At 39.5% G+C, this 22,987-nt stretch overlaps 2 pseudogenes; one reads left to right on the forward strand and one right to left on the reverse strand.

Moving 5' to 3' along the window:
* The first annotated feature begins 1,596 nt into the window (after positions 1-1,596).
* LOC144256147 (repulsive guidance molecule B-like) lies at positions 1,597-10,976 on the forward strand (annotated as a pseudogene).
* A 696-nt stretch (positions 10,977-11,672) lies between these two features.
* The window catches only part of LOC144256148 (spermatogenesis-associated protein 22-like), a 43,481-nt pseudogene continuing 32,166 nt past the window's right edge, over positions 11,673-22,987 (reverse strand).

The following is a 22,987-nucleotide window of genomic DNA, read 5'->3' on the forward strand; positions in this document are numbered from 1 at the left end:
ACCCAACACACATGTCACACACATTCACTCAACACACAGTACTACAACTCATAAGCCACAAAACACACCATCCTGTACAATCAACACATGACATGCACAACACCCTACTATCCAACACAAACATAGCACACACAGGGCAGGTACACATCACACACACACTTCACACACACTTCACACACACCACATATGTACACATTACACTACACACTCACGCCTTTGAATGCTATTGAAGTGTTTTTGTGGCTCATTATATGGTCAGTGTATGGACATGTGTCCCTATGTCCTGAGGCTTCAGATCATGGTCCCTGTGTCATGTGGGGTGGCCATGGGGAAACTGGGGTCTGGAGGAGGGCCTCACACTCCCCTGGGGCTCATCCTCCTGGGCCCTGTTGACCCCCACCCCCAACTCCAGCTGCCTCTGGTGATACTAAGGGATCAGGGCCCAGCCCTCTCACTGACCATCAGCTCAGGCCATACCTGGGAGCCCACGAGTTAGCAGCCATACCACACAACCCAGCATCCTCATGCTCTAGAGCTGTGGGCTCCCTCCACCCCTCACCCTCATAGCCTTTCCTTCTGCTGGCCCAGATGCCAAGGGCTTCAGCTCATGCAAGTTGCATGGTATCCTCCATTTTCTCTAGTGGGATGGACTCCAGCTGCTGCTTCCTGGAATGCAGAATGGGAAGGGGGCTATTAATTAGGGGGTGGGGCTCCAGGGTGGGGCTCAGAGACCCTCCTCTCTGAACTTTCCCTCTAGTCCTAACTGTGTGTAGCGACATACCCTGAAGCCCAGGAGTAGTTTGGGGTGGTCTGGGCAGGTGGGGGCTCCATGCCCTTAGGAGAACTTGCTCTGGGGGCCTGGCACAGGGGGAAAAGGGAAGAAAGGTGGGGAGTCCAGGAGGGAACTGAGGGAACCCTGGAAGCTAGAACACCACAGGCCCAGGCTGGTCATGGTCACCAGCTGTGTAGGGGACATGGACAGCACCTCAGTGAGCAGCCTAGGTTCAGCAGGCTGTGGACCCTTGGGAGTCCCAGAAGGGGAGCAGGCATTGGGGAAAACCTTTTCTATTCTTGGGGCCCAACAATCTGGAGTCTCTGCTGACTGTATTGGGGCATTCACCAGCATCAGAAATAAGAGGAGACAATATAAAAAGGAAAAAATGGATTTAATCTCAATTTGGCCAAAATGGAAGAAGAAGCTGATCTGCCTTCACCCGACCATAGAAGCACTGTGGTCTTCAGGAATGAAGCCAGGAGACACCAGGGAGAAGCTGATCTGCCTCTGCTTTCCCACAGAAGCACTGTCATCTACGGGAACGAAGCTGGGAGATTCAAATGTGTAGATCTGGGGGACCCTGCTAGTCATTGTGGGGAGATCCATCCAGCCCTGAATTCTCCTAGCCCGGCCAAAGCTCCCATCCTGGGCATGGGACAGTTCATCTTCAGGGAACTGGGATGTTGGCAGGAAATGACAGGGACTGAGAAAAAAAGAAATTTGGAGCTTCTTTGAAATTTTCTGAATTTATTTGTGCCCCATCACATTTCCCTGTATTGTCCATCCTGTAGTCTTGAGGGATGTGGGGTTCTTTATTGAGAATGGTGATATCAATTGGTGATATTTTTACCCTCAGGTTCTCGGTGCCCCTCAAGGGCACCGAGAACCTGAGGGTAAAAAGAGCCAAGTGCAAAGATTCCCACTGGCTTGACCTCATGGAGGACTTGGGAACCCTCTTCCTAAGCCTTGGCAATGCCCACTTTGGGTAGGGTTAGCATGTGCCCATCTTCATTATGACAATTTCCCCATCTCTGAATAACTTTTTCTGAAGACATCATTGATTGTCCCACCAAGTGGTCTAGGCCCATGTCATTGGGATGGACTTGTCCCATCTTTTGGTCTGATCTGGTCCCTCATCAGAGGGGAAGTGATAGATTATTAAGAGTCAGTATCAAAAGATCCTTTTTAAGGCAAGTTTGAGAAAGAAAACAGAAAGAGTGGTTCCCAGGCTAAGCTTTTACCAGAGTCCTGAAGCACCTGCCTGGGGTCCTCCAGGTGCAGCACCAAGTGGGCTTGCAGTGGAGGTGCGGCCCTGGTCAGCATCTGCCCTCCTGCCCAGCTCCAGACTCCAGGTTCCCTGGCTGCAGTCACTGTCCTGTGCAAGTTCCCAGGGCTCCCTTTCACAGCATGGGACTCTACTTCTCTCCAGGGCTCTGTGAGTATCTACCATGAAATCACTGGAAATGCCTCTAAGGACGTGGGCCTCACAGCATATGCTTAGACCGACCTCCTATCTCATTACCCATCCTCCCAACCCTGTATGCATGGAGAACTTTGCTATTTGAGCCCCCTACACTCCCCTCATTCACCCTTGGGGTACATGCACCTGAGTGTAGTCCCCAAACCCAGACCCTTTCTTCAGTGGTACAGATAGGAGCTCCCACATTTCCTCTGCCTCATCTTCCACCTTCAAAAGTGTGGATCCTGCACATCTATCTGGGAGTCCATCTCTGATAGGGGACAGGTTCCCAGAGGACCCAGTAGTGAAGTCAATGTGGCATCATCACAGTGACCAGGTGATCCTGGATGTTAACTCACACTCAGGGTGGTTGGGAAAACATTCTATCTGCAATTAAATCCTTTCTTCATTTTGTTACAAAACAGCACACAGTGCTGTGGAAACCTTGGGGAAGGTGGAGAAGATCAGAGCAGGAGGAAGCAATGGCCCACATGGAGGAGCGCTCCAGACCTTTACCTCTGAACCTCGGCAGTGTCTGAGTTCTGTGAGCAGGGAAATGGAAGCCATCAGAATCAGGGAAGTGTTGCACATTTGGCTGCCATAGCTGACCTGGAAGGCACTTGGTAGGTGCCTCCACTCCACCTGACCAGGGCTGGATGTGGCCATTGCCTTCTCTCCACTTGGCACGTATGAGCAAGGCCATCATCGCGGAGAGTTGGGGACATCTGTGGTCTGGGTTTTCCAAAAGAGCCAATGCTCCCTTTGCATCTGGGAGATAGCATATATTTTTATTTACCTTTCACTATAACCACTTCTTCCATGCAGGGGCACAAGTGCCTCTCAGGTCAGTGTCATTCCTCCAGCCACATGGGCCAGGTCCTTTTTTCTAGTTCTGGGATGGACTTGTCCCATTTTTGGTCTGTCCCTTTCATCTATAAACTGGACCCATCATCTCAGGTCAGGAGCACAATCTGCAGCCACATTCCCAGCCAAAGACAAAAACTACCCCAGCCCCCATGGGCTAAAGACTCAGGAGGCTCCTAGAACCTGTCAGAAGTTCACTCCAGATGAGACCTCAGAACTTACCCTGCAGTGTGTACCACCCTGAGTGTGGTCACTGGGTTTAAACATCCATATAGCCTGGTGCATGGCCAAACCTGCAATGCCAGCTACCAGGAGGCTGAGGCAAGAGGAACACACATTTGACACCAGTCTGGATGACTTCCTAAGATCCTGTGTTTGAAAAAAAAAATTCTGGCAGGGTGCCCCTGGGAACCACACCTAGTACCACAAATCAACAAATACATATATGTTCTTTAAACATTCACACACTGATGTAACAAGAGCCAGCATCAGGGCCCAGGATGATTCCACACCTGCCTGTGGAGGAAGAGAGTACCCAGCACCACTACACCTAGCCCTGCTGCCTGTCACAGTTACCAGCTGAGCTTGGCTTGGGTGTGTATAGGAAGGGGTTGCCCTGGTCATTATCTTGGAATTTGGCCTTGTCTTCACCTGCCTCAGCTCAGCCCTGGGCTTAGTCTGGGCTTTGGTTTTAGTCTTGAACTGACCCTTGGCCCTGCACCTTACTCTGTTCTATATACACAGGCTCCTGTGTGCTTCTAGATTTAACTTAAATCTAGATATATCCAAGTATCTGAAAGAGCCCACCAACCCATGGGTGTCCTTTGGGGACAATTGTTTGGTAGATCACACCTGTCATCTCACTGGAACACCCAGACAGAACAGCCTTAAAGGCAACATGACAGGAGCCAGCCTCACCTTGACCAGCTCCTGTCTGCAACTTTCCCTGGAGGGTGATGTTAGTACCACACACAGGATGGGCTTGGAGGCAGATGGGCCTGGGTTCTGGAACCTGTTCTGCTTCTTGCTGCTTGGAAAAGTCACATCAAGTCCCTGAGATTCCTTTGCCATTTGGAAACTGAGGCAATCACTGTTCCCTTAGACTGGAGGCAGATGGTCAAGACATCAAGTGTGTTGAGCATCCTGCTAGACTCAAAGAATAAAAGGTGCTGTCACTACATAAAAGCTGTGCCCTCCCCAGTCTTAGCAGCAGGGTGGAGCCGGGAGCTCCTCCTGCCTTCACACCCTCAAGTCAGCACCCTCACTGGGAACCTCCTCCCCAGCAGCCTGCAGTTCCTGTCCCCACACCCCCTACTTGCTCTGTGCTCACATTCTTTCCCTCTTCCTTCCAACCTCCACTACCCAGCTTCCCCTGTAGCCTCCAGAACACCCATAAGGAGGCTCAGTCCCATTGCTTAGGCTGGATGATTGTGCAGAGGCCAGTCCGTCTCCCAGCTCAGGGAGAGCCCAGTCTGGCCAGGAGGGTGATGGTGCCAGCTCTGTGGCCATCCCTGCTTGAGGTTGGCACACAGGCCTGGCCAGGGCACTGCTAGGGATGGAGCTTTGCCAAAGAATGCTCCAGGGCTGCTGGGAGAGAGCCGCAGGGAGTGGCAGGCAGCAGTGCAGGGCTCTGGAGGCACAGGGCAAGTGTCAGAGCTGAGCCCTAAGTGGGAAGGAATACTCTCCAGCTTCTAGCAAAAGAGATATTCACCAAAGACCCAGGTAATGAATGCATACAGTATTCCATGAACATGTACCTATGGACAAGTGCACACAACCCCATCTTCAAAACTTCAGAAGCAGAAATGTGCAGAGCCCGGGGTACCTTGGCCTAAATCCATCTAACCGGCAGGTCCGTTCCTGCTCCCTTGGCCTTCTCTGCAGCTGCACTATGGCCCTGCCCACTTTGTCCAGCTTCACTGCTTCTTCACCTTCACTCTTTATCACCCAAGTGTTTCCTCCCTTGGTCTGAAAAAATTTTTCATATCACATTGCACTGCACATTTCATGAGCTTATCCTGCCTTACTGGGTAAATACTCTCCTCCTCCCCTTTTCAAGTGCTTTACAATTTCTAGAAGTAGCCAAGTGAGCAGAATTTCTTCTGATTGCTTCATCTGCATTATTGAGCCCAAGGCATGTGAGCTTGAGGCTGGGTTGTGTGCTGGTTCAGTTACCAACTTGCTTCCCAAATGCTTCCTACTGGCTTGTGGGCTTGTACTGTATTTGGAAACTTCCGTTTCAAGTCATCTCATTGGCACCTGATATTTTTATTTTAAGAAAGATCACTGATCAGGAGGGTGAATTCTGACTTCCAGGCTTATGTTTCTGAGTGCTTGGTCCTAATGCCTCTCAAGGGTGCATGAATTTGCCCAGCCTCTTAACTCTTGGTAGTTTCTTTTTCTCCTGAAAGTCCCTGTTGATTGTTTTGAATGAATATAGATACGATTTCCTTAAACTCTGACTTCAGGTTCAGAGAGGCAGTGCAGACCCCAAGCCCAGCTCTGACCACCATTTAGGTTCCTCAACAGAGATACAGTGCAGGAGGCTCCAAGGAGAAGTGAGATGTGAGATGTGGAGGGGCCTGAGGGACAGGAGGAGCCTGGGGATGTAGAGCAGCCCTGGATGCTGGAGGGGAGCAATGGAGGCAGTGAGGTTGGAGGAGCCTCAGCAGTTGCCTCCAGAAGCGAGGTCACTTGACCTCTAAATTTTCTTGCATTGTCTCACATATGAGTTTTTGAGGGACACCATTATATCTAAATCATAATATAGTGTATCATGTTTATTTATTTGTGTATGTTGAATCATCCTTGAACATATGGGATATATCCCACTTGATCCATTGTGATAATTTTCATAGTCTGCTCTTGGATTTGATCTTCTAGTATTTAGTTGAGGAGTTTTGCCTCTATGTTTATCTAGAATATTGACCTGAGATTTTCTTTCTTTTTCTTCTCTCTCTCTCTCTCTCTCTCTCTCTTTTAATTGTTAAATGTTTTATGAAACTTGACAATAAAGTCATGAGGCCTGAGCTTTTTTCTTTGGTGGAAGGATTTTTATTACAAATTCAAATTTGCTGCTTGTTATTGGTCTCCTCAGGTTTTTTATTTCTTCACGATTCAATAATAGTAAGGTGTATTTGCCCATTTTTGTTGTTGCTGTTGTTGTTCATCAGAAGTATGCCTGTTTTCTTTTTTCTTTTCTGGTACTAGGGATTGAACACAGGGGCACTCAATCACTGAGCCACATCCCCACCTTTTAAAAATTTTATCTAGAGACAGGGTGTCGCTAAGTTGCTTAGGGCTTCATTAAGTTGCTGAGGCTGGCTTTGAACTCCTGATATTTCTGCCTTAGCCTCCCCAGCCACGGGGATTACTGCATATGCCATATGCCTGGTTAAGTGTGTCTCAGTTTAACAGCTTTTGAAGACGAATTTTGATATAATAAAAACAATCAATTTAATATTCTAAAATTTAGAACACCTGACTAGCATGCATAAGACCCTGGGTTTGGAGAGCTTGTGCCCCTCCTGTAGGTCCACGCCAGGACTCCACGCCCGCTGAGGCCACGCTGGCCGGGGTCGGGCGCTGGCACTCTCAAGGCTGGTGCTAGCTCACCTCACCATCTCCATATCTTAAGCTCCCGCTCCTCTCTCCTTGCCCGCAGTCTGAGGCTGCTGCGGTGTTGCTTTTGCTCCGCCGGCTGTGCTCCCATGAGCTGCGTCTGTAAGGGCGGCCTTCTTGCTGGCCTGAAGGAGGGAGAAGAGCAAGCGGGGCGTGTCGTCCGTCCCACGCTGCTGCAGCCACTGGCCTGGAGCCACCACGGAGTCCTCGCTGGAGCCCAGGAGACCTGTATGGATGGGCATGGCTTGATAGCAGCACCATCCTGCACCGCTGCCTGCACTGTCACCAACGCCAGGGTTGTACAGCAGGGTCCCCCCAGGCTTTGTCCACCGCCGCTGGCCTTGCTGCTGCTCAGCCTTGGACTTCTCCACGCAGGTGACTGCCAACAGCCACCCTAATGTCGAATCCAGAAATGTACCACGGACTTTGTGTGCCTTCGAAAGCCTGCCTTGGCAACCTGGTGTATCATTCTGCTGTGTTAGGGCTCAGTGACCTCCTGCGCTGGAGGAACTGTTCCAAGGGTGGACCCACATCCTCTACCAACCTTGAAGTGACCCATGACCCTTGTAATTATCACAGCCACACAGAACCCAGAGAACATAGGGGAGGGGACCATAACCCTCCCCCAGTTACTTTTTGTGTGTGTGTGTGGCTTGTTCGGGGATCCTTACCTTAGAACTTTGAAGGATCACTTCCAAACTTAAAAAGTGGAAGGGAACTGGACACTCATAGATAATAATTAGCTTTTAGTTCAAGTGACAAATGTGCCTGCGGTCCCTGGATCCAGTGCCACTGCTACAAATAAGGTAAGTGTGCTTTTTTTCCCTCTTTCTATTCATAACTTCCAAATGTTTGATTTTTCGGACAACTTTCAAAATGTGGTATAAAATGGTTATTCTAGAGGAATGTTTTTAAAATTTTTTAATGTTTTCTTGAAATGCAATTAGCAAGAGTTGAAAAAGGATTCAGTATGGAACTTGCTCTGGAATATAAAGTGTGGGTCTAAATTTAAATAGACAATGATATGAAAAATAAATAGTAAACTGTGAAATGGCGTTCTCCTGGATGAAAATGCAGGCCAATTTAATGAAAAAATGTGTGTGTGTGTGTGTGTGTGTGTGTGTGTTTCAGGCCAATTTAATGAAAAAAATATTTTTTTTTTTGGTGATGTCTTTTGAGTGCATGTGTGTGTAATTCTTCTTGAAGAATTCCATATTCAGTTTTATCAGATGACTGAAGTGGGCATTTAGAATAAAGAAAACTGTGAAGCTTGAGGCAGTGACCCATAAGGAAATACATTTTAAAAAAATATCTTCAGTTGTAGATGGACACAATATCTCTATTTTATTTATTTATTTTTATGTGATGCTGAGGATCAAACCCAGTGCCTCACACCTGCTAGGCAAGCGCTCTACCACTGAGCCCCAGCCCTAGCCCCATGGAAACACATTTTATTGGTGATTTGGAAGCTATAGTAAAATGTAATAGCTATAAGCCAAACTTCCCAATGGCAAACCCATAATGGTATTTGTTCCTAACCTTTTGGTGACCAAGGAAGTTACAAATTGTATATTGCATAAAGGGATATATAATCCCCATGTAATTTCAGGCCTTGGGTTAACAGTTTAAGTCAGAGTTAAGGGAAAAACTGGCAAAATTAAGTTAAGCTTACCCTGCCTACTGTCCACTGTCTATAGCCCATGTTTATTTATTTTTAAAGCCCAACAGCAACTTCCAGGCACCAGCGTCTTCCTACAAATAGGTAGAAAGGAGCTATCAATAGGGTTTCCAATTGCCAGTCAATGCTAGTCAAAAAGGGTTTCTACTAAAAGAGCATCCCAAGTAAATCACTTCCTTCCCTATTATCCTAACCACAAAACCATACATATGGCTTTGTATGTAAAGCAAGACCATCTCATTTGCTTTAACTTCCTTTATTTATTATATCTATTCATAAGCTGCTTCAGATTAAAATACAATTGGTGAGCATTAAGCTTTTGAGATACTTATGACTATCTTTTGATTTTGGGACACCTTCCCTTGCCTCTAAACATATGTGGTATATTTTTAAAACAAATTTTAATTGTTTGACTTGGCATTTTATGGAGGCAATTTTATAACACCTGCATAGATATCTGCATAACCCAGGGATTTGTATTGCACTGAGTTAATTCTAGCTCCTTACCTCTTTAGGAAAAATTTAATAGCACCCATCACCACCATGCTCCCAACTAGTCTTTATGTCAGATTACCTCGTAGCCAGCTTTTCCTTACCCTAAAATTGATCATGAAAACATAATTGATATTTATAATTCCTTCTTCTACACCTATTCCATGTTTCCTTTATTATCACTTTAGCTAGATTCATCCTTCATTCCTAGGGAATCTGAATCCTCATTATATTTCCCTTTATTGGGTTACTGTAATGGTTTCTCATTAACATTTACTTATGACACCCCCCACCAATCTCCTGGATATCACAATGGTCTCTTCTTTCTCATGATGTAGAAAAAGGCAAATTTCCATTATTAATTGGAGTTGAATTGCCTCTGGCAATATAGTAACCCCCTTGTTTATTGTTCAGTGACATAAAGAACTGCCAACTGGTAGATTTGGTAGAATCATTCCTTCCTTGGGAATTGTATCAGATACTTCGTGTGTGCCACTGGAAATTCTCTCGGCCATTATCTTTTACATCAAACATGGCTGAAGTAAGCAGTTCTGCATAGATTTCAACCACCAGCCTTGTGCATGTAGTTAGTCTGACAGCATTACCTCAGACATGTTCCATGTGCTTCTTGTGTCCTGCCATTGGGTCTCTCTGATTCCATGGAGGGAATATCATGGAAAACCAGCTCAACTCTCACACATGCAGAACTGGTAATTACATGGAGTTAATGCCAATGAGTCAGTTCTTACAAGTGCTGAATGATTATGAATTTATGCCTCAGTCATCACAGAGCCAAGTTATTAAGTAGAGTAGTATATCTTGTTCCCTATTTAATATCCCTCTATTCCTTACTTCGCACAATCATATACAATTCTCAAATTACTTGCAAATAAGATTTTATCTCAGCCTCTGCTTTTTAAAAAAATTATTTACATCACAGGCTATGACAGAAAGTAAGATCTCTAATCTTCAAATCAACAAAGCCCAACACTTTGGTTGTGAGAAGCAAAAATTCTGTGTTATTTGGTTTAATAATGAGAGATGTCCTGCTACCATCCCTTTGATTCCCAGACCTGTGAATCATGTCTATGGCAAAAACAGCACCAAAATGGATTTCTGGTTCAAATATATATCATATTCTATAAGAGACTACAATGACTTTTTTTGTTATTCTGTTTAGTACTTTGTTTCCAGCATTTGAAAAAAAAATGCTTGACATAGAGTAGATTCTCAATAAATATTTGAAGCAGTGCTTTCTTTATGGCACACATCTAAACTCAAATTGTCACCAGCTGGCCAGGCTGGCAAGATGAGCTGGGTTCAAAGGAGCTGGCTGTATCAATAACTAAGAAAATGGTGAAGAAACCTGTAGCACATGAACATGAGTTTCTAAGATCAAAGGCAGGAGGGCTCAGTGACCCCAAAGGTCAGCTCCATGCTGGGCAGGGCTGGAAAGAGCAAGAGAGCGAGCACACCCTAAACTCCACCATTTATTGAGAAGACATTCAATAGAATATTCCACCCAAATAAGGCAAGGGGTAGGGTTTCAAAAGGTGAGTCTTGCTTGGTGATGTCTTGTGGTCAGCAGATTAATTGACATCTTGGCAAGTCACACCCATCTCAGTTGCTATGTGGGATCACGGGCTGAGAGAAAGGAAAGACACATTTTTTTTGTTGCACAATGCCAGACCAGTCCTCTCATACGTTCAAGTGTGCATAGCTCACACACACAGCCCATGGATGGCTCGTGACACCAAATAATATAGAGAAGATAAGCATAGGCTCTGCACCAAATGACACACAAATGCATGAAGTGATTCATATTTTTCTGAAGAGACAAACATGTCATTAAAATATAAAAAATAGGTTTGGGTTTTAAGTAATAAAATAGAGAAGCATTTTGGAATGAAAAATGGCAGGCAGGTTAGTATGGCTAAAGATTGTGACTAGTGAAAGAACCTAAATACCTTGCACTAGAGTTCATACCTTGTTACCAGTTCTTAAAACATTTTAGAAGCTATCACTAGTCCATATTACTTCATCTGTCTATTATCCTGTAGACCAAGGAGAGAGACCAATTGGGATAAGACTGCAGTAGCCTGTCCGAAAAACAGAAAGAGGATGGGAAAGAAGAAAGGAAAGTAATATAAAATAAATTAGAAGGAACAGAATTGAATGAAATAAACTGATACCAAGTAAAAGGAACACAGGATGTGTTACTTGCTATGTCTGTTGAACTGCGATTGAAGCTACGTAAAGTTAGATGCCTCCATAAAAATAATTGACTTTTATAGCTTAAAACTATATTAAGCAACCATCTTTCAAATCCTTGATTTAACTGTTTCCTAGTATTTTATACACAAGAGGAACAGAATAAAATGTTGTTCTTTAAATTTAAAAAAAACTATGAAGTAATTAAATGAACCACATAGACCAGCAGTTCCAGAACAGCACTTAATAATAATACTGAAGAGGAATGGTACTGATAGTGAGAATGCCTTTAGTGATACCCGCTTAAGTGAGACACTGGCTTTTGGGCTGCTTCAGATATATTATTATCCCATGTTGAAGAAGCACCCATCTATTTCTATTATAGTGAGCATTTTTATCTGACATGGTCACTGAATTTTAGCAAATGCATCCTATCTTTGAAAAACTATTTCCACATTTTCAAAAGGACTTAAATATTTTAATTCAAGAAGTAAAATACAGAAAGACAGTTGTTCCATAACTATACAAATGGTAAATTAAACAAGATAAGAAAATGTTTTAATTTATACTATTTAAAATTCATTCATTACTTTAGGATAATAACTCATCTCAACATCTACAATTTTAACAAGCATCTGGGAAGTTTGTTTAGTAGTTGTTCAGAAACAGATGTTGGCCTGATAGAAATACATTTGAAAACATTCTTGTTCTGGTCATAGTTTCCACTATACCTATGAACAATGCCTCTAATCAGTCTCAGAAGTTCTCCTGTTTTTCAAAACATAAATATTTTTTAAAAAGTATTACTTCACCTAAATTTTATATTTTAACAAATATACACCAGAATCACTCCAACACTAAAGTTTCCTCACTTGAGTCAGTGCCCCACTGCTGACAAAGACTATGACAGTCATATATGGATGCCCTGTCACAGAGTAAAGACATGAACTTGGATAGGGCTTCTTACAAGACAACAAGATGCTGCTTCTTAAATGACTTAATAATTCCTAATGTAATGGCACAGAAATTATCCACTCTTCTATCAGACTATCAGAGTTCCACTTTCAGTACATGGCAGAACAGGTGGTTCACATAACTAACTCCCAGCTAAGAAGTAGAATAGCTGGATAAAAAAACTGTTTAAAATCCCCTGCATAGGCATCAGACATATCAAAGCAGTGAGGAGTTATATAAGCCTCATCTGGGGGAGCATGGAAGTTCAAGATGAAGCCTGATTTGGGGGTGCATTCTCCCTTAAGATATCTGCCAACTACAGAAAGGTCATTTACAAGGAGTGAACAGAGATTTTAACAGTCTTAGAGCTGGGAAAACAAAAAATGGAGTCTGATGACCTTAAAGAAAGAGATTCTAGCAAGCACTCCCGCCCCACCCCAGGTTTAGGGTTAGAACCAAAACAAAGCTACACGTTTAAGGGGACTAGTTAATTAGAATAAAAGACCAGAAATCTCCAAATCCCCTCAATCATGAATAAAAGTGAAGAATTCTGAAGTTGGTTTCATTAAAAGGTCACTAAAAGCACTTAAAATAGAGGGAAGGACTTATGATTTTTAAAAAGGACTACAATAAAATGAAGAATTTCCCTTCATCAAAAGCCACCAGTGAAAAAGCAGATCATGGAGTATGAGGAAAAATATCTGCAATAAATGTTAACAGAGAACTTGTACCTAGAACAACTTTCTTCAAAAAATTCCCATAAATCAATAAGAAAAAGACAAATAATCATTAGGAAAAAAAGCAAGAGACTGAAACAGACTTTGAAAAAGAAGATATCTAAATGGCCAGTAGGTATATGAAATGGTGCTCAACAACACTTGTCACCAGGCAGAGAAGTGAGATAACACTAAACTTACTGAAGGAAGCTACAATAAAAAGAAAATACTAAGTGTTGATAAGAATGCAGAGAAACCATGACTATCCTACACTCCTTGTTGGAGTGTGAACTGATACAATCCTTGGAAAATCCTTTGACAATAACCACTGTATTAGCTCTGTAATGTGACAGTTTTACTTCTACAGATATACCAAACAGAAATGCATGCATATGCACAAGAAATATATACAAGAAAGTTCATATTCATTATGTTTATTATTCATAATGGCAAAAAACTCTTCAACTATCCCAAATACCCATCAACAATAAAATGAAATTCTAAATTGTGGAATATTTGCACAACCAAATATCTACATAGCAGCATGAATGAATGAACAATAGCTACATGCAATAACATAGATGAATCCTACAAATATTGTTGAGTTATAACCATACATTTAAAAAAGGATATACCATATGATACTATTTATATAAAATTCAAAAGCAGGCATAATTAATTTATGACATTAAAAGTCAGAGTAGTAATTGCTTTTAGGTAAGAGGCAGTTAATGGGAAGAGGTTCAATGGGGCTTCAGAGGTGATGACAACATTTTGCTTCTTAACATGGGAAGTGTTCACTTTGATATTTTATTGAGGTATACAATTTGGGTTCGTGAACTTTTCTGTATATATTATACTTCAGTAACAAGGTTTTTTAAAATGCTTAAACTGGAAAAAATAAACATTCAAGATACTAAAATAATTAATATAACAATTACTATTTCTTGATCACCTACTGTGTGTCAGGCACTGTGCATTTGTTTTATCGTTTCATTTCCACAACAGCCTTTCAAAGCAGGAATTCATCTCCCCATTACAGATTTTTAAAAACCAGAAGCTCAAATAGTTTGAGCAGCTTACTTATGTCATAAGGCTGGTAAGTGATGAAGCACACTAAACACTGGAAACCAAGTGTGATTTCAGAATTAAGGCCAATTTCAGAAAATAAAGTCAAGCCCTTTTACAAAACATGTAGGACTTGTAAGGTCTCCAGCCTCCTTTCGGATCTATAACCTTATTTTTCACCAAGCCTCTTGCTTATATTTCAGGCCACTCCTGCCATAACTTCAGAATCCCTATCCTCAACCCCTTCACTTACTAACTCCACTCTCTGGTAATTAATTATATACTACTTGCAGCTCCCCGAAAAAGTCAGACTTTCTCATAGATTCATGTCTTTGCATATGCTGCCCCCTCACCTTAAAATGCATCTTCCCCACCTCTTTCCCTACCAACACTTTGGCTGAGTTGGCTCTTATGGGTTCTTAAATATCTAAGGTAATATAAGTGATGATCTCCTTTGAAAGTCTTTCTCTGATCTGGCCCACCCTTCTTATCTACACGTGTAGCACCCTACTTGTACCTCTGTCATACCACAGTGTAACATTTATGTATCTGTCTTTCTGTAGATTAGAAATTCTTGGAAAGAAGGAGCCATTTACCACTTATATTTACCTTTCACTAAAAGGTCATTAAAAACACTTAAAATAGAGGGAAGGACTTATGATTTTTAAAAAGGACTACAATAAAATGAGGAATTTCATTTTATTGAATGAAATTCTTAATAAAATGAATTTCATTTTATTAAGAATTCAAGGGTGTATCCCTTGCACCCAGTGCAGTGCTTGGCACACAGGAGGCTCTCCAGATTAGCTAAACAAATAAACAACTTTAATATCTGAAATAAAAGCAAACAAAATGTTTCAAATACTAAACAAATGGAATTTCTATTGCCATGAAATTATGGTCTGCATTTTTGTTTTGTTGGCACAGGCTTTGCAAAGAATCCTTTTAGAATTTCATTAAACACACAAGACAGAATATTTTTCCCATCTCTCATAAGAAAACTTTTTGAATAATATGGTCCAGGTGTAAGAGCTGAATCAAGAACAGCTAAACCACATTGAAATAAGGGGAAATAATAAATGTTGGAAATGCAAATAAAATGTAACAAATAAGCTGATATTTAAATAACTTCCCACATAAACCTCTTATAGTTCTATTAACAGTGATAAAGAAGACAGTTTTTAAAAAGGAATGATATTTCTGAAACAATGTCGAAGAAAAATCCAAGCCCTTTCTTATTCAGAAAGAGATTACAAGTTCATACAAATGACAATGGTGGGCCATCTGAAGATTTTTTCCATAGACTATGTTCTCCATAATGGTTAAATCCCCAGACAAGTCTACTGCATTATAATAGTAAATACATTATTAATAATAGCAAGCATGACAGCTTAACGGAAAAACATTGAATTATAATCAGAAGTCATACATTCTAGTCCCAGTTCTTCAACTAACTAATATTTTGTAACTTCAAGAAAATTGGTTTTGAAATTTGTTTTTCTCATATGTATTTAGGGTGTACAATAAGATATGTACATATATGGTATTGAAAAACTGTGAAATGCTTAGTACAGATAAGCAAATTAACATATCCATCACGTTCCATAGTTACCTTTTTGTATATGGTAAGAGCACCTAAGATATGAACTCTGCAGTTTTTCAACATATAATACATTAATATTAACTACAGTCCTCCAGCAATAAATTAATTAGATCTCTAGGCTTATTCATCCTACAACACTGAAAGTCTCCCCATTTCCTTCCCCTTGAGCAAATTATTCAACCTCTTTACCAAACTGTTTATCTATAAAATGCAAATCCTAATCCATGCTTATCTTCAGAAATTTTTATCAAATTACATTACTTATTCTTTCAATAACTATCTACTGAGTACTGATAGTAGGCATTTGATATTTTGAGGTCTACTTACATTTATCTTAATAAGATCCAGATTTTCCTGTAGGAAATCTCTATTGGAAACCAGATCTATTCCATTCTTAGATTTGGATGAGCTTTCTCCCCATGCCTAGATCCAGGGGTGTCCTATAAGTCACTTAAGCCACTCAGCATATTCCATTCCCCAGATATACAGGTCAGGGTTTCAGTGATAGGGATGTTTCCAGAAATAACAATACACAAAAGTTCATTTGTTAATTTCTGGGAAAGAGCAACCAAAAGAAATTCATCTAAGAATGTGACAGTGTGGTGTAAGTCAAAATAGGTCAGGCAAGTCTGTGTTTCTTTTGAAAGCTTCTGGACACTGCATTCTTTGACTTCAGACTCCTTCCTCCATCTCAAAGCTGGCAGATAGTATTTTGCAATCTCTCCCTCTCTGACCTTCTAACTTTGACCTTCCTGCTTCCCTTGTAATTATGTCAGGCCCACCCAGAAAATCCAAGATCATCTTTCTCTGAGATCCTTCATTTAACCATATGATCCAAGTCCCTTTCACCACATAAGCTAATATTCATAGGCTTTAGAAATTAGGACAGGCATCTTAGGGACCAACACTTTAACTACCTTAGGCAGTATCATTAAAACTGCAATTCTTTGAAATACTTCATGGAACAGCAAAAATAAGACTTTCATTTCAGAGGAAAAGGACTAACAAGAGATGGAAATTAAAGCAATGAAGAAACACCATGGCTAAATCTCAAAAACAATACTGGGTGAAAATGCAAGCTGTGTAGTTCTATAATACATAAATCAAAAAATAAATTATTGGAATCAAATGTACATTATAAAACTATAAAAATCATAGACATAAAAGATACTACAGTAGTTATCTCTAGAGAAGCAAATATATGGGGGCTTCAAATTTACCTCTGACATGGGCATATGGATATGTATTAAATTCTCTGTACTTTTCCATATGTTAGGTTATTTCATAATTTAAGTTAAGTAGTATTTATTTAATTAAAATAATGGAAAAAATATGTTTTGGATCTCTACTTGTTTATCTCTTCATTCTAAGTAAGATCAAGCTCCAGAAACATTCCACAAAACTCTCCCACTTTTAAATGCTAATTTAGAAAACAGATTAATTATAGTGTGGTTATTCTTATCAGTAAAGTATTCTTATTGTTCTTTCAGAGTATTTTATATGATTTAATTTATATTGGTATGAGCTTTGTCCCATTTAAACACTAGATTTACAATAAGGAGATTCAGATTCTACATTCATTTCTGCTAACTAGTTTCATAATTTTAATTAAGTCTATTTTAAGTATTTGCCCCATTTCCTCACACAACTCAAAGAGGATAGATTACCTGCAAATTTCTTTCCAGTTTTAACACTATGAATCAGAAGGATAGTACCACAAATAACCAAATACTTAACTCACACAAATCAATGCCAAACCTAATCAAGAACTTAAGAAAATTCTAATAAACCATATTTTCCCTTCGCAAATTTTTCTTCTTCAAGATTCCTTAGGTATTCCAATCAATATTAAAAACTTGTCCAAATACTATGACCCCCACATATTTTTGAAGTATTATACCTATCCAGCACTTCAAAGAAGTAGTTTTCTGTGCATGTTCACAGCAATATTTCATGCTTTCAGTAACTGCAGAAATTATTCTTAGAGAATCATTTTTTCCTTAAACTATAACTGACATGAGGCTTCCTTTTGAAAAATAAAAACATAACATTAGACAAAATCTTTCTATTTCCTCATCATACTTTTACCTTCTATGTTATGATTCTAGGTCTTTATAAGTAAGTGTGTAAGACATATAAAAAGAACTACTGAAAGTTTCAGTATAATTACTTCCCCAAATTAAAACCATCAATAGTATACTATAATAGGATAAATCAGGATGTACACAGAGACAATCAAGAAGAGAATTATTTATATGTCATTTATCCACTCATTCATTTGTTCATTCTTTCAATAAGCATCATGTGCCAGATCCTGTGATAGATGTGTGAGTAAAACAATTCCTTTCTCTCATGTGCTCACGTGTGAGGTGGTGAACCGGACACATTCATTCATTCCAAAAGTATTTATTGGGTACCTATTGTGTGCTAAATATAGCTTCTAAGGAAGTAGAGTGAACAAAACCAAAAAGATATCAGTCTCCACTTATTTTATAATCTAAAAAGGGATTTACATAGTAAATAAAATATAATAGAACAATAGGAATTGACATATTTAAAAAACAGATAGGAGGACAAAAAGAACAGAGATTATTATTTTTGGTGGGTGGTTAAGTGGGGACAGAGAGAATAGGAAGTATAAAGGCCCATAGATAGAAATCTTTTGGGCGTTTTTGAAGATCAAACTAAGAATACAATGTAAGATACCAATTTTCAAGGGTGGGAGATAATTTTATTTGTCAGGATGAGTGTTGTGAAGGTCACCTGATAGGAGCCTTTTTTGAAAAAAGGTACAGTTAACCCTTTCTCCACCTCCTAACTACAACTCTAATATGACTCCTGTTGAAGATTATGTTATAGGGAGCCACTGTTACTAAGGTGATTATGTCATATCATTCTTTTGTTCAAGGAAACATAAAGTTGAAAATCACTATAAAACATGGTATATTGGTCACATGCTATATTGGTCTCCAGAGAAAAAAGAAAAGTGGAATTTACCCTGATGACTTACTTAAAAGACTGCTTTTTCAGACATATGGACAAAACAAACATGGGGTACTTAAGTACCCAAAGGCTAACATTAGTATGAAACTATTACCATTCCCAGGCTGAAAGAACAAGGGAAAGAAATAAAATTATCAAATCTTTGAAAGCCAGACTACTGGACAGACTATGTCATGTAGATCCTTCCATCAGTACAACATTTAAGTAGAGAGAAAAATGGGAAAACACAACCTCTCCACCCACCCTTTGATGTCCTCCCAATGATTCCCATTGGGTGATCTTTAGCAGAAGCCAGCAAGTAAGGGATCCCAGGATGAGGCACTATGTAGATGATTCAGCCTTTTAGGGTACGAGAAGAAGATATGGAGAATCCCTTGGGGCAGGGGTGAGACAGGGACAAATAACCAGCACACATACTATATAGAAGACATTTATTAAAACAAGTAGAATACTGTGCATAAAGAGAATGTGAAGCTGAGGTACAGGTATAGAGAAGATATAAACAAAAGCAGGAATTAATTAGAGCGCATGCCATGTTTGGAGAACTGTGCAGAGTTTGGAATGACCAGCACATTGAAGAATTAGTGGAATGTGGAATATGAGGCTGGAAAGGTAGAATAAGACCAGATGATGAAGCAGAAATCAGTAAAAAATGGCTTGTACTCCAAATCTAACCTGCTGTATGTTTCTTTACACTTATTTATACTGGAACACTGCCATGCCTATTCATTTACACATTGTCTATGGCTGCTCCAAGTTAGAGTGGCCAGAGTTGAGTAGCATAGTTGTATAATTGCAACAGAGATAGTATGGCCCATAAAGCCACAAATACTTATTATTTGGCCCTTTACAGAAAAATGTTTCTGTTCTCTGTTGGGGGAAAATATGTAAGAATGACATACAAAAGTTGGATAATTTCTGAAAGTAAAGAATAAACTGTTATCATAAATCAATAATCAATGAAACCTAGTATTCACTAAGAAACTCTAAAGCAGTTATGAAAAAAAGCAGCTACATGCTAAGAAAATATTTTAGAAACTAATATTCATCCCTTCCAGTGGAACTGGATATTTATGCTAATCAAGAAACATACCAGGGGACTGAATTCAAATATTCTTAACCTCTATAACTTTCTAAATATCTATTTACTTCACATTTTCAAAATATACATAAGTCACTCATTCATTAATGTTTAAATGTTTACCTTCAGAGTGCTTTCTTCTGGAATATCATCCAACATTTTGTTCTTAAATTAATTTTGTTGAAAATTGAGCTTAAGGGCTGGGGATGTGGCTCAAGTGGTAGCGTGCTCGCCTAGCATGCTTGCGGCCCGGGTTCGATCCTCAGCACCACATACCAACAAAGATGTTGTGTCCGCCGAGAACTAAAAAAAAATAAATAAATATTTAAAAAAAAAGAAAATTGAGCTTAAATGCCTGTAATGCACTACTTTGTCTGGGCATTTTGTTGTAGAGCCAGAAACTTTTGAGGAACGCATTTGTCTTGAGTACCTCAATTTTTCTGTGATGAGTACCTTAATGGTTTCTGTGGTTGCATCTCAAATTCACTGGAAAAGAATTTATTCCATCATTTGTCACTAGGTTTATTCTTTTACATTGAGGGATTAAGTCATTTTATCCCAAGTTTTCAAGCTAGTATTTTTGTTGTCATCTCTGTAAATGTATTAGGAAGAAAGAAGGGGAAAAGGTAAAATGCTTATTTCTATATACTTTTTTAAATTAAAGGAGAATCATAAAAATTTTTATTTATATGGCAATTCCTGGTTTACAAACTACATAACTAACTAGTTTGAAATTACAAACACATCATCACAACAACCGTTCAATAAATTAGCTCTCTTTCCAGATGAGGATAAAGAACCTTAGTGTGCAAATAATGTACTCAAAGTCTTTTATCAAGTTACTTACAAGTTTAGAACTAAGAGAACACTATACCATATATTTTTAAACTATGCCAGCCTTCACATGATAGTGATTGTCTCCAAGTGGAAAGAGTTTGCTTAATTCTTTATACATTTATACATCACTACAAAGTAAATTTTTGAAGTTAAACTATGGTTTATAAATCACAAGGAAAAATGAATATACACAGGGTATATACCTCTTTGATAGATATGTTATGCTTTTCCTGTGTAGCTAAAAAAGCCTACTAGTCAATCTGTTGTAGTGCTTACTAACTACATTAACCTAAATGGAGTTGTATCAACTGATCAGAACATGTTGTTAATGAGGGTAAAATCAGAAGCGTGTTTTCTAAGTAGGCTAGTAGTTTTCCAAAGGAAAAAAACTAGTACAAGTCACAAATTCTTCCTGAATAATTTTCTTGGAAATATCACCAGTATTATTACAAGAGGGCAATCAATACAATCCATCTCTTGTTTAAGAAAATAATCCAAGAAAAGGTCTAGATTTGCTAGTGACAGGAATAAATCTAGGTTTTATGTGACCTAAAGCTTGTATAATTTGGAAAGCACAGGTGAATAAATTAAGTACAAAATTAAATGTGAACAAGATAGAATTTTAAAAAATCACAATTTAAAAAATTAAGTTATACTACAAATCTTACAATATCCAGGAAAAATATAGCAAGGTTTATTATTTATTAACTGTCTGATACACAGACATTTTTCCAACATTGATCACCTCCTTTTCCTATGACAACAATTTTGTTTCTTTATTTCAGTAGAGAGTACAGAAGTACAATTTTGTCTTTCCTCTCTCATGGCTATTCAAATTATTTTTATTAATTATAGTCTAGGAAGGTTTCTTTCAGCTTCACAATTACATAATAGTTCATCTAACATCAGCAACATTTTTACTCAGAAGGTATTCCTGGCCTGGGGACTATCCCTGGGAGAACTACAGTCCTTCCACCTTTGTAGTGTGGCCCACACAGAGATGCTGTCTCAGAAGCCAATCTAACTCAGCCATGTCCTCAACACCCAACCAGACAACAAAGCCCACGTTGCAGGGGCTTCTAAGCATGCAAGCAGCAGTGTCTTCCTTGAATCATTCTTTTTGGAGAAACTATAGGTCCAATAGTCAACAAAGCCCCCAAAGCAAGCTGTTGCTGAGTCCAGATGGATATGAATGTAGCAGATGACTCTAGGTTAAGATGACACTATAAGGTAAAAGTTGCTGTCTTCTTATCTCGCCCATGGATGGGGACATGACTTTGAAGGGGACAATGTAAATGAGGCCTTGATGAGTAAGCATCATTAATTTCATGGGAAATTCTCCTCTGCTAATGAAAACTGTCATGCTTTTTTTGTCCTTTAATTCTTTAATTGGCATATTATAATTACACATAATAGTGGAATATACTTTGTGGCACATTATACAAGCACATAACATTATTTCATTCCCCAGTATCTCTATTTTCTTCCTCCCTCCCCCTGATCCCCTTTCTCTACTGGTCTCCTTTATAATTTCATGAGCTCCTTCTGCCTTTTGTTTTTCTTTTCTCTCTAGCTTCCACATGTGAGAGGAAACATATGGCCCTTTGATTTTTTGAGCCTGGCTTATTTTGCTTAACATAATCCTCCCAAGTTCCATTCATATTCATGTAAATCATATAATTTTATTCTTCTTTATGACTGAGTAAAATTCTACTCTGTATGTATCCCACATTTTCTTTATTCATTTGTCTGCCGACAGACACCTAGGCTAGTTCCATAACTTGGCTATTGTAAATTATGCTGCTATCAACATGGGTATGCATGTAACACTACAGTATGCTGATTCTAGTCCTTTTGGATAAATACTGAGGAGTGGTAGAGTTGGATAATATGGTAGTTACAGTCCCAGTCTTTTGAGGAAACTCCATGCTGATTTCCATAGTGATTGTTCTAATCCTACCAATAGTGTATAAGTATTCCTCACCCCCCATATCCTTGCCAGCATTTATTATTATTTGTGTTTTTGATGATTGATATTCTAAATAAACCTCCTACACTTTGAATACCCTACTGAACTATACTCAATCACTAACAGTTCACATCAATAGGAAAACAAAATCTCCTTGGACTGCCATAAAACATCATGAAAAATCAATCAAAAATTCATATATATGTATTTTAACATTTTCTAAAATTTTTGCTATAAATTCTATAATGCATATTGTTCTAACATACTTTAAGAGAATATGTGTAACAAATTTAAAAAACTATGAAGACCCTGCAAATTACTGGACCTAATTATTGGAGAAGTGAGGCTAGAAACACCTCAGAGGGAAGTTAGAACTTAGGTTCAAATCAAAAATCATCGAAGAGAAGAGAAGCTATTGGAGTGGAGAAGCACAACTAATACAAAAGAAAAGATAACATGCTAATTTTAAGAGAAAAAAACTAAAATTTTCTTCTCCCTTCACCGAATGCCTGTAAAGACATGGAAACATCTGGTTCACAAGTATTTAAGCTAAGGTTAAATTACCAGCAGTTGCCAAGAAACTTAAAGATCTCAATAGGTTATATATTACAAGAAATTCTAGAGTTCTTCAAGTTGCAAGAGAAAGATGCTAAAGA

The sequence above is a fragment of the Urocitellus parryii genome, chromosome 7 (assembly GCF_045843805.1).
Source record: "Urocitellus parryii isolate mUroPar1 chromosome 7, mUroPar1.hap1, whole genome shotgun sequence".
NCBI lineage: Eukaryota > Metazoa > Chordata > Mammalia > Rodentia > Sciuridae > Urocitellus > Urocitellus parryii.